Here is a 13,770-nt window from a genome sequence, read left to right as displayed (position 1 = left end):
TAGAATAAAGCTGTAACGTAACAAAATGTGGAAAAAGTCAAGGAGCCTGAATACTTTCCGAAGGCACTGTGGATTGTAAAGCAGCAAATATGATGCTCGATCGGCACTCATACAGGAACCCAAGGGGGAAATCAGACAGCGGCTCCAGTGAAGGAGCAGCAGGCCACCTCTACCGTCTGTGATCCTATGCAGCACACGTTCTCTGAAGAATAAAATGAGCTCCGACTCAACACCAGAGCATGCTCTGAGTACAGTGAGTCCTGCATCATGACATTTACTGAGACTTGGTTACATCAAGACATCTCTGACTCTCTTATTAAAGTAGAGGGGTTTACGCATGTCTGCTTGGATAGTAGTGATGCGTCACGGAAGAGCAGAAGGGACAGTATCCGTGTGTACATCAACAACAAGGGGTGTAGACAATATACAATACCAGAGTCTTGCGTATTGTAAATAGAATCTGAATTTGGGAACATTCTTATCTGCTCTGTGTACGGCAGCCCAAGTGGCTGACTGTGTCCATCAACAACTACAACGCACCACAGCAGCCACTATTTTCATTTTGGGGGACTTCAATAATTGCAAACTGGAAATGTCACTACCTGGGTATGAACAATATGTTAAATGTTTTTTATTTATTTTATTTCACCTTTATTTAACCAGGTAGGCTAGTTGAGAACAAGTTCTCATTTGCAACTGCGACCTGGCTAAGATAAAGCATAGCAGTGTGAACAGACAACACAGAGTTACACATGGAGTAAACAATTAACAAGTCAATAACACCGTAGAAAAAAAGGGGAGTCTATATACATTGTGTGCAAAAGGCATGAGGAGGTAGGCGAATAATTACAATTTTGCAGATTAACACTGGAGTGATAAATGATCAGATGGTCATGTACAGGTAGAGATATTGGTGTGCAAAAGAGCAGAAAAGTAAATAAATAAAAACAGTATGGGGATGAGGTAGGTAAAAATGGGTGGGCTATTTACCGATAGACTATGTACAGCTGCAGCGATCGGTTAGCTGCTCAGATAGCAGATGTTTGAAGTTGGTGAGGGAGATAAAAGTCTCCAACTTCAGCGATTTTTGCAATTCGTTCCAGTCACAGTGTGACACTCGAAATAACAGAATTCTTGATAAATGTTACGGAAATGTTAAAAATGCATACACAGCTTGAGCCAAACCACCCCTGTCTAACTCTGATCACAACACTGTCCAGCTCATTCCCACCTACCGTTCAGCTCTCGAGCAGTAAACCACTTGTGAAATCTGGGAATGTGTGGAAAGCATAGAACCACTTAAGGGATGTTTTTTGTTTAGAGATTGGGACATTTTTCATGAGTTAGATGTGTACAAGTCAACACAGATTGTCACAGTCTTTATACATTTCTGTGTTGGCTCTGTGATACCCAAAAAGTCAGTAACCGCCATTCCCAAACAACAAACCATACATCACCAGGCAAGCATTGAAAAACAAGGACAAAAAGGAGTTCAACCAAAAGCTCAGGAAGACAAGGAACCAATGGGAAAAATAGTTCCTTACAATGAATTCCAAAGAACTGTGGGAGTCGATGAGAACAATTACCAGCATGAACCCTGCAAAAATAATCCTCGCACACACCAGATGAGCTGACCAAAGACAATTAATTATATGTTTTTCGCGATATTTGATGTACATGACTTCTCTGTTGAGTGTGATAATGTGATTGACATTGTTATTGATGGTTGTGTTCATAGGTTGGAAATCAACCCTATAGTTGTCACTAGAGTCTTCAAGCACACCTGTATGAATAAGGAAACAGGTCCTGATGGTATCTCTGCTTTTCTTCTAAAAACATGTGCAGTGGAACTGACTCTGGCTTGGTGCCCTTTCTTTCAGAGGTCTGTAGACTCCCATGCTGTCCCATCTCTGTGGAAAAAAGGCCATTATCACTCCAGTCCTCAAAAAGCCTTGTCCACAATAAAGTAATGACTATAAACCTGTTGCCCTGACCCTCATCGTAATTAAGTGTTTTGAAAAGATCATGGTGTGTTAGTCTTTGGCTATAAGCAAAGTTGTGGAACTCATGATGCAATCAACACTATTTAGAATGTTGCACCTTATTGTCATTGGAAAATCACAAGGCCTGTGCTAGACTGTTATATATTGATTTCAGTTCCGTGTTTAGCACAATACAGCCACATGTCCTACTCAGCCAGTTAAAGCAGATGGACGTTAACCCCTATAACGTAAAGTGGTACCACTCGTTCCTGACTAGCCTACTCAGCAGGTTAGAGTTAACAGTACCCTCTCTGAGTCTAGAGACAATTGCACAGGGGCCCCGCAGGGTTGTTTTAGTTCACCCATCTTATGCACTAGCAGTAATCCTGAGAACTATATTGTCAGGTTTTGTGATGACACCACCATTCTTGGTCTGCTGTATGTAAGATGGGTGAGCTGTAAGATGCTGATACTACTGTGTACAGGGCAGAGATTCAAAAGGTTTGTCAAGGGGTGTGAAGAGCACCATCTCATCCTTAATGTAACGAAAACGGAGGATATGGTGTTTGACCCCAAATCTGTCGGCGACCACAAGCCTGTGGCTGTCCACAATGCCAACATAGCACAGGTTAGTTCATATAAGCACCTGGGTGTACACATGGACAATGTGCTGAGCTGGAGGGTCCAAGTAGAGAGTGTCTGCTGCAGAGTCCAAAACGCCTCTATTTCCTACAGAGACTCAGGGTTTTTGTAGTTGACCAGAAAATAATGCTCCTGTTCTACCATGTGGTCATAGAGAGTGTCCTGAGACACGGCATCACAGTCTGGTTTGGCAACGTATCAGTCCAACTGAAATCCCAAATTGCTCACCTGATACAAACTGCCATGAAGGTCATGAGTGTGAGGCAACATTCATCCCTGCAGACTATTTTTGAACAAACTGTTATCAGAAGCAGAAAATTATTTCAGATCACTATATGGTCATTCCTCCCTTCAGACAGATGCTATAGGGTCATTCCTCCCTTCAGACAGACGCTATAGGGTCCTTCCTCCCCTCAGGCAGACACTATAGGGTCCTTCCTCCCCTGAGACAGACGCTATAGTGTCCTTCCTCCCCTCAGACAGACGCTATATGGTCCTTCCTCCCCTCAGACAGACGCTATAGGGTCATTCCTACCCTCAGACAGATGCTATAGGGTCCTTCCTTCCCTCAGACAGACGCTATCGGGTCCTTCCTCTCATTAGACAGACGCTATCGGGTCCTTCCTCCCCTCAGGCAGACGCTATAGGGTCCTTCCTCCCCTTAGGCAGACACTATAGGGTCATTCCTCCCCTCAGACAGACGCTATCGGGTCCTTCCTCTCATTAGACAGACGCTATCGGGTCCTTCCTCCCCTCAGGCAGACGCTATAGGGTCCTTCCTCCCCTTAGGCAGACACTATATGGTCATTCCTCCCTTCAGACAGATGCTATAGGGTCATTCCTCCATTCAGACAGACGCTATAGGGTCCTTCCTCCCCTCAGGCAGACACTATAGGGTCCTTCCTCCCCTCAGGCAGACATTATAGGGTCCTTCCTCCCCTCAGACAGACGCTATAGTGTCCTTCCTCCGCACAGACAGTTCCCACATGCAAGTTGAACAGGTATAAGCACTCCTTCATTCCCATGTCCATCAAATACCTAAACAGCAATCAGTAAAGCTGAGCTGTGTTAGTACGCCTCTGACAGAATAAGGGAATATGCAAAGTTTTATGTATGTGGCTAAATGAGAAGGGTATGATGATAAGGGTAACATGCAATGCATGTATTATGAATGTGTAATGCACAGTTTCTATACTGTATACAGCAGTACTGTGTGTTCAAGACAATTTCCCCATTGGGACATTAAAGTTCATCCTATACTATCCTATCACAGACCTCACGAAATGGTCTACATCCCAAATGGCATCCTATTCCCTTTATAGTGTAACACTATGTCCAGGGACCATAGGGGCTCTGGTCTAAAGTAGTGAACTATACTGGGAATAGGGTGCCGTTTGGGGCGCACTCATTTAATTTGTTGCTCTAACTCCTCCTGACTCCTGCTGCCACACTTTGCCTTTCTATCACTGTTCCATCTCCAGCCTTGTTTACCTCTCTGTGTGTCTGAGACTTAATTGATTTACTTTAATATCTCCTGCTCTTTGCTCCCTGCTCTGTATGACTTTCCGAGGCCTCTATAAGTGGCTGTTGTTGTCAGTGTGGGAAATGGAGATGATGTCCATTATGGATTTATCGTCATGATCATCTTACCTTACGTCAGCACAGTTGTTTTTCTGTTTCCAAGAAACAGCTAATTAATGGCATAGTCTGTTTTTAGATGGCAGGCATGTCCATTTGAGTTAGCATGGCTTTTTCAATTTTTTTCAATGCATGTTAATTGAGATGAAAACATGCATGAATGGCATTGTGTTTTGATGTGTGTAATATGTTCCATGTTAACAAGTAGACTAGATGGGGATGCGAAACTAAACACACTTAATTAATGATTGTGTGATGTGAGAGGATATTATGATTTCTATTGTGAGTGTGATAGAGTACTTCTCTAATCACACACATACAGTTCCCTACATATTTATTTGGACTATTCGTTTAGTTCTATACTCCACCAATTTTGGATTTCAGATTAAATGTGGTATGTGAGTCGACATTAGAGAACATCATGTTTTGTTTGACGGTATTTTCATACATATCTGTTTTAACATTTAGAAATTAATGCACACTATGTGTCTACTCCCCCCATTTGAATGTGTCTTAAGTATTTGGACAAATGAACTACTATTCTATTACATTTCGTTAAAAGTTTAGAATTTGGTTCCATATTCCTAGCACACAATGACTACATCAAGCTTGTGACTCTACACACTTGTTGGATGCATTTGTAATTTGTTTTGTTGTGTTTCGCATTATGTTGTGCCCAATAGAAATTAATGTAAATGTATTGTGTCATTTTGGAATCATTTTTATTGTAAATAAGAACATAATGTTTTTGATAACTTCTACATTCATGTGGATGCTACCATAATTATGGATAATCCTGAATGAATTGTGGATAATGATGAATGAGAAAGTTACAGATGTACAAAGATGATGCTTGCCATGTCTGAATCCTGGCTTAGGAAGGCCACCAAAAATTCTGAGATTTCCATACCAAACTATAACATTTTCCGTCAAGATAGAACTGCCAAAGGGGGAGGAGTTGCAGTCTACTGCAGAGATAGCCTGCAAAGTAATGTCATACTTTCCAGGTCCATACCCAAACAAATCGAACTACTAATTTTAAAAATTACTCTCTCCAGAAATAATTCGCCCTCCATCTAGCTTCAGAGTTTGTTCTGTTAGGTGACCTAAACTGGGATATGCTTAACACCCCGGCAGTCCTACAATCTAAGATAGATGCCCTCAATCTCACACAAATCATCAAGGAACCCACCAGGTACAACCCTAAATCTATAAACAAGGGCACCCTCATAGACGTTATCCTGACCAACTGGCCCTCCAAATACACCTCCGCTGTCTTCAACCAGGATCTCAGCGATCACTGCCTCGTTGCCTGTATCCGCTACGGGTCCGCAGTCAAACGATCACCCCTCATCACTGTCAAACGCTCCCTAAAACACATCTGCGAGCAGGCCTTTCTAATTGACCTGGCCCGGGTATCCTGGAAGGATATTGACCTCCTCCCGTCAGTTGAAGATGCCTGGTCATTCTTTAAAAGTAACTTCCTCACCATCTTAGATAAGCATGCTCCGTTCAAAAAATGCAGAACTAAGAACAGATATAGCCCTTGGTTCACTCCAGACTTGACTGCCCTCGACCAGCACAAAAACATCCTGTGGCGGACTGCAATAGCATTGAATATTCCCCGCGATATGCAACTGTTCAGGGAGGTCAGGAACCAATACACGCAGCCAGCTTTTTCAAGCAGAAATTTGCATCCTGTAGCTCTAACTCCAAAAAGTTCTGGGACACTTTGAAGTCCATGGTCCCAGCTGCCCTAGGTAACACGGTCACCACCGATAAATCCATGATAATCAAAAACTTCAACAAGCATTTTTAAACGGCTGGCCACGCCTTCACTCCAACCTCGGCCAACAGCCCCCTGCAGCTACTCACCCAAGCCTCCCCAGCTTCTCCTTTACCCAAATCCATATAGCAGATGTTCTGAAAGAGCTGCAAAACCTGGACCCGGACAAATCAGCTGGGCTTGACAATCTGGACCCTCTATTTCTGAAACTATCCGCCGCCATTGTTGCAACCCATATTACCAGCCTGTTCAACCTCTCTTTCATATCGTCTGAGATCCCCAAGGATTGGAAAGCTGCCGCAGTCATCCCCCTCTTCATGGGGGGAGACAACCTGGACCCAAACTATTACAGACCTATATCCATCCTGCCCTGCCTATCTAAGGTCTTCGAAAGCCAAGTCAACAAACAGATCACTGACCATCTCGAATCCCACCGTACCTTCTCCGCTGTGCAATCCGGTTTCCGAGCCGGTCACGGGTGCCCCTCAGCCACACTCAAGGTACTAAACGATATCATAACCGCCATCGATAAAAGACAGTACTGTGCAGCCGTCTTCATCGACCTGGCCAAGGCGTTCGACTCTGTCAATCACCATATTCTTATCGGCAGACTCAGTAGCCTCGGTTTTTCTAATGACTGCCTTGCCTGTTTCACCAACTACTTTGCAGACAGAGTTCAGTGTGTCAAATCAGAGGGCATGTTGTCCGGTCCTCTGGCAGTCTCTATGGGGGTGCCACAGGGTTAATTTCTCAGGCCGACTCTTTTCTCTGTATATATCAATGATGTTGCTCTTGCAGCGGGCGATTCCCTGATCCACCTCTACGCAGACGACACCATTCTGTATACTTCTGGCCCTTCCTTGGACAATGTGCTATCTAACCTCCAAACAAGCTTCAATGCCATACAACACTCCTTCCGTGGCCTCCAACTGCTCTTAAACGCTAGTAAAACCAAATGCATGCTTTTCAACCGTTTGCGGCCTGCACCCGCACACCCGACAAGCATCACCACCCTGGATGGTTCCGACCTAGAATATGTGGACATCTATAAGTACCTAGGTGTCTGGCTAGACTGTAAACTCTCCTTCCAGACTCATATCAAACATCTCCAATCTAAAATCAAATCTAGAGTCGGCTTTCTATTCTGTAACAAAGCCTCCTTCACTCACGCCGCCAAACTTACCCTAGTAAAACTGACTATCCTACCGATCCTCGACTTCGGCGATGTCATCTACAAAATAGCTTCCAATACTCTACTCAGCAAACTGGATGCAGTTTTTCACAGTGCCATCCGTTTTGTTACTAAAGCACCTTATACCACCCACCACTGCGACCTGTATGCTCTAGTCGGCTGGCCCTCGCTACATATTCGTCGCCAGACCCACTGGCTCCAGGTCATCTACAAGTCCATGCTAGGTAAAGCTCCGCCTTATCTCAGTTCACTGGTCACGATGGCAACACCCACTCGTAGCACGCGCTCCAGCAGGTGTATCTCACTGATCATGCTGAAAGCCAACACCTCATTTGGCCGCCTTTCCTTCCAGTTCTCTGCTGCCTGTGACTGGAACGAATTGCAAAAATCGCTGAAGTTGGAGACCTTTATCTCCCTCACCAACTTTAAACATTTGCTATCTGAGCAGCTAACCGATCGCTGCAGCTGTACATAGTCCATCGGTAAATAGCCCACCCAATTTACCTACCTCATCCCCATACTGTTTTTATTTATTTACTTTTCTGCTCTTTTGCACACCAGTATCTATACCTGCACATGACCATCTGATCATTTATCACTCCAGTGTTAATCTGCAAAATTGTCATTATTAACTCCTCATGCCTTTTGCACACAATGTATATAGACTCTTTTTTACTTTTTTCTACTGTGTTATTGACTTGTTTATTGTTTACTCCATGTGTAACTCTGTGTTGTTGTCTGTTCACACTGCTATGCTTTATCTTGGCCAGGTCGCAGTTGTAAATGAGAACTTGTTCTCAACTAGCCTACCTGGTTAAATAAAGGTGAAATAAAATCAAAATAAATCAAAATGCCTCCAAAACATGCTAACCTCTCACCATTACCCAATAACTAGGAGGTTAGCATTTTTGGGGGGGTCCGACATTTATGATTCTAACTTTTCACTCATCATCATTCATGATTCATTAATGATTATCTGAAACACAGCCAAAACAAACTGCAAATGAATCTAACAAGTTTGTAGAGTCACAAACTTGATGTTGCCATTGCGTGTTTGGAATATAGGACCAAATAGTGAACGTGACTACATTTAATACACTATAAGTGAATTTGTAAAAAATACTTTCAAATGGGGGAACTAAATACTTGTGAAGCGCTTTCATTTCTAAACATTAAAATATGAAAATACCTTCAAAAAAGGTGACATTCTGTACTGTGTCCTCATATAAAACTTTTGATCTCAAATTCAAAATGTTTGAGTATTCAGCCAAATTAAAAGTTTTACCTTCACTGTCCAAATAAATATGCAGTGGAGTGTATTTTGTCCTTATGTCCATTGTTTAAGGAGAAAAAATATATAGTAATTGTATGGAATTTCTACACTACACTAGTTTCATAGAACAGAAAGTGGTATTTTAAATGCATTTATCACAATTTTTGTGAATTGTATTGGAGCATTTCCATGTAAAAGGACCCATGAGCACTAACATGTGAAGTTCATAGGAGCACATCAGATTTCTTGTCAAATGAAAGGTAAGAGTTTATATTTTCTAGAGAAATGAAGGCATACAGTATAGACATTTTCAACCATTTTCCACCCTAAAAATGTGGAATAAGCAGGCTTTTGTTTCTGGTCAAACAGACGGAAAAGGGGTCTAAGAAAACATCTAGCAGAAAAAGTCTTAAAAGGTATTAGATATGATTTAAGGATAAATTATATCAATCCACATCTCTCCTGATTGAACTTTGATACCTTTAGAAACATGGAATACAAATTCACTCCAGGGTTGTTGAACCTCATATAACGGGTCAAGTCAACGTGCTCAGCTCCGCTTGATTATGCAATCCTAGTGAGCAACATAAAAGTCAACCCTTTCAACGACTGGAAGCCAGATAGTGTTGGTGACACCCTGAGTTCCCCCTATCCTGTCAGTGGATGTAACCCTTTGTGACTCTGGGCCACCTGCAAGACACTCAGCATGCCCCCCTCTGCACATTAAAGAGGTAAAAGCAAAACGGCATGGAGGCAGAGGCTGCGCGTCCCAAATGGCACCCTATTCCCTCTATAATGCACTACTTTTGACAAGGACCCATTAGGCTCTGGTCAAAAGTAGTGCACTATGTAGTGAAAAGGGTGCTATTTAAGACACAGACATAGTTTAGTGACTGAGAATATCAGGCAGTAAACGTTGCTAAAAGCCCTTTAAAAGCTGCCACCAATTTACCCGTTGTATGGTGAAATTCTAATAGAACACGTTGAATCTTCATGCAGAGTCTCCTCCTGTGACTATAATAACTACTATTAAAGGAAGCATGACCAAGCTTTTAAAGTTTAATCATATGTTTTGTTGTTGTTGTTTTTTCCCTGGCTCTGACTTTCATAAAATGTTCCTCTGTGGGGAATTAAGTTGTCTACACAGCTACAGGCTGCTTAGGCTTACAGTAGCTAAAATATGGTAACACTTTACTTGACGTCCAGCGTTATAACACATTATGACACGATCATAACCATGTCATATGTCATAACAGGCGACATAACTTTTGATAACACTGGTATTGTGATTACCATCATAACCATATAAGACAGATAGGCCTATCAGGTACATGCCTTAATACAAAAGACAATATCAGCATGTAAAGCACAATATATTTACAAAAGTATGTGGACACCCCTTCAAATTAGTGGATTTGGCTATTTCAGCCACAACCATCGTTGACAGGTGTATAAAATCGAGCACATAGCCATGCAATCTCCATAGACAAACATTGACAGTAGAATGTCCTTCCTGAAGAGCTCATTGACTTTCAACATGGCACCGTCATAGGATGTCACCTTTCCAACAAGTCACTTCATAAAATTTCTGCCATGCTAGAGCTGCCCAGGTCAACTGTTTTTGAGCATGGAAAACGTCTGGGAGCAACAACGGCTCAGCCGCGAAATGTTAGACCACACAAGCTCACAGAATGGGACCGCCGAGTGCTGAAGCCCGTAGTGTGTAAAAATCGTCTGTCCTCGGTTGCAACACTCACTATCGAGTTCCAAACTGTCTCTTGAAGCAACATCAGCACAATAACTGTTCATCTAGAGCCTCATGAAATGTTTTTCCATGGCCAAGCAGCCACACACAAGCCTAAGATCACCATGTGCAATGCCAAGTGTTGGCTCGAGTGGCGTAAAGCTCCATTGGACCTCTGTGCACAAAGTGAGGTCCATACAGAAAAGGTTTGTTGAGATCGGTGTGGAAGAACTTGACTGGCATGCACAGAGCCCTGACCTCAACCCCACCGAACACCTTTGCGATGAATTGGAATGCCGAGTGTCAGCAAGGCCTAATCGCCTAACATCAGTGCCCAACCTCACTAATGCTCTTGTGGCTGAATGGAAGCAAGTCCAGCAGCAATGTTCCAACATCTAGTGGAAAGCCTTCCCAGAAGTGTGGAGGCTGTTATAGCAGCATAGGGGTGACCAACTCCATATTAATCCCCATGATTTTGGAATGAGATGTTCGACAAGCAGGTGTCCACATACATTTGGTCACATAGTGTATACTGTATAGCCACCCTTCCCCCTTCAGTCTATCGCACCAGAAGATGTTGTAATCAGCAATTTCAATGTCCTTATCCATGATACAACTCTTGAGCACAGGAGGTTGGTGGCACCTTAATTGGGGAGGACGGGCTTGTGGTAATGTCTGGAGCGTAATTGGTGGAATGGTATCAGATACATAAAACACATGGTTTTCATGTTTGATGCCATTCCATTCGCTCCTTTCCAGCCATTATTATGAGCCGTCCTCCCCTCAGCCCAAGATATGATTTGAAAACCAAGGGAGTCACCGTTTTGTTCAATTCACGATAGAACTAATAGCACTTGTCGAGTTCATCACTAGCTGCCGGGTTAATCACAAGCTGCCGGATTGGCAGAGCTATTCAGGGGAGTTAGAAGAACATAAATGAGGGTACTTACATTAGCCACACTTGTACGGGACATAACATGCTTTCCATGTCCTCTCTTACTAATTATAATAGGGAGGACTAGAGCGCCAGCAGACCCGGACCATCAGTCTCTAAAACAGTTTGCAATGTTGCTGGAAATATTCCTGGAATCCCTGCGGTTAGGGTGAATCGCGTCTCTTTAAAAAGCGTTGGTTGTTCCCATAGCAAATTAAAATTGTCACAAAAGGAAACATTCTTGTTATTGCAAAGTTCCTTGAGGTATTCATTTTAGGGCAGCGATGCAGCTGAAACGTTTCAAACTCCTTCGAGAGCACGGGAGGGGGCCAGAGATCATTCTTATCTTCCCTGTGCTAATGAGGGTGTTTAAAAGAGCATAACAATTGTTGACTGCTGAAAGTTGTTTGTCATAGAGTCACTATAACAAGCTTCAGACCTCATACACTTTCCCTACTAATGGGTCACTGCGGTGAAGAGAGTACAGGAATTATAGGAATGTCGGTGTCCTAGTCCTGGGCGCTCCACTTGTCTCCAAGTGACTTCTTTGTGGCATGAGTGTTTCATACACAGCAGTATACAGGTAACCAATTAAGCTCTTAATTGACACAAGAGAGAGCTGTGCTCCTTGCTGCCAAAGAGTAGATCCCTTCCTCTTTTTCTTTCTCTCTCTTTCATCTCTTATCAATGCAATAATTGGAGGTCGGTACCTCAGCCCCCACTTTCCAGGGAGAGCAATTGGCACAGAACCCATCAAAACAGATTTGACATCGAGAGAGGTGAACCTTGCATGTGTGCTGTGTTGATGCGGTGCTGCTTGCCAATGATGACAAGCAGAATTTGATGGCATTTGCATTTCTCTTTGATGTTGTGAAAACATATTTTCTCTCATTTTTTTACACATATATTTAGCTTTTTATCTCTGCCCCTACCGATGAAGGCTTTTGCCATAATGCTTGAAGAAACAGATACTTTTTTGAACAAAAGAGAACTTTGGTAAAAAGGCCTGGTTCTGCTTGTGCCCCCTAACCAGACGTATTCCATGTCATGACGTTGGCCTGTTGGGTGAGGTTTATGACCCTCATAAATACCTTTCCCCTTTTCTCTCTCTCTACTTTATAGAGCTGACTCTTGTAAAGCCTTTGTAACATAGAGAGTCTGGTAACATCAAAAGGTGGGAAACGGAACCATATTTTGGTAATCCAACCAGTTGAAAATATGCGTTGGTACTTAATGAATATGATCTCAGATCAGTTGTTGCCTGAGACATTACTACTTACTACTACAGGATGACATAAACTGTATCTTGGAAAGTCGACACATTCTAGTTATCAGATTCACATGGAATTGTTGTGCAGTTTAAATGTTTAAATATGAAACTATTTGTGAAAATATGAAATGTAATTTTAGCTTCTTAAATGAGAGAACGGTTTGTCTTAGAGAAACTCTGCTCACTCAGAGGCCCCGCCTAAGTGAACAGACATTGGTTGTAAACTACGAAACACGCCCTTCTTTCACCACTATATATACCGGTTGACAAAAATTCAACTTTCTGTTCCAAGTACGAGAGGACGGCGGTCCCCACGTTAAAAGGACAAGATCACCAACAGAACTCAGCTAACCTCAGGGTGAGCTCTGGTTGAACGACAAGAAATTAGCATTGAATTTCAACGTGAAGATGATGAGGACAAGAGATCCATGCTGGACAACCCGGCCTTCTATCTACAACCAATCTACTGAAGCGCAGCTCAGATTAAATATTTATTGCATTTTCCTTTTTCAAATGGCTGGTTATTTAGAATGCATAAGATACTATATTTATGATAGCATAGCTGCCTATGGCAGCTATGGTGGAGACACAAAATCTTTTTGTTCCTCAGTCTTCCCGCTCTTTCATTCAAATCCCAAACCCCTTTCTTTGTGTAACCAGCCGTCATATCTGTTCCGTCCGCCAGGAACGTTTTCCTTTATGACATCATTTGTAATTAATGTATGATCCATTCCGTGTAGATGTAATTCTGTGTGATTATTTAGGTATTTAGTAAATAAATAATTAAAACAAATTTTGTATTGCTGATTCAACTTGTTAGCCAGGTTTCGTGAATATTACCAAGAATATACAACTTTCAGATGAGACTGAATAAGGTGAGGATTAAATATTGACTGCTACTGATGTAAAAGATTACTGGGTCTTTAAGAGTTTATTCGGAAGATAACAGCTCTATAAACATTCTTTCGTGGTGCCCCGACTTTCTAGTTAATTACATTTACCTGGTTAGCTTAATCAGGTGATATTAATTACAGAGAAATTATTTTATAGAATAGCATGTCATATCACTTAATCTAGCATAGCCAAAGACACAACATCACGGTTCCCATTTTAGACATGAATGTAGTCTATTGGTTAGACCATAGAGAGATGTAATTTTTCAAAAGCAAAGGCTGTTTGGCTTTTTAGCTCAGCCTTTGGATCAATTCCATGCAATCGATTCCAAGCGAAACTTGGACACAAGTTTAGTCACTCCTCTAGTCACACCGTTTTGGCTGGGACATTACTATTGTTCATTTCACCACAACTC

This window comes from Oncorhynchus tshawytscha, linkage group LG03, assembly GCF_018296145.1.
Source record: "Oncorhynchus tshawytscha isolate Ot180627B linkage group LG03, Otsh_v2.0, whole genome shotgun sequence".
Taxonomy (NCBI): Eukaryota; Metazoa; Chordata; class Actinopteri; order Salmoniformes; family Salmonidae; genus Oncorhynchus; species Oncorhynchus tshawytscha.
The sequence above is the reverse complement of the archived record's forward strand: the minus strand, read 5'-3'. Positions refer to the sequence as shown.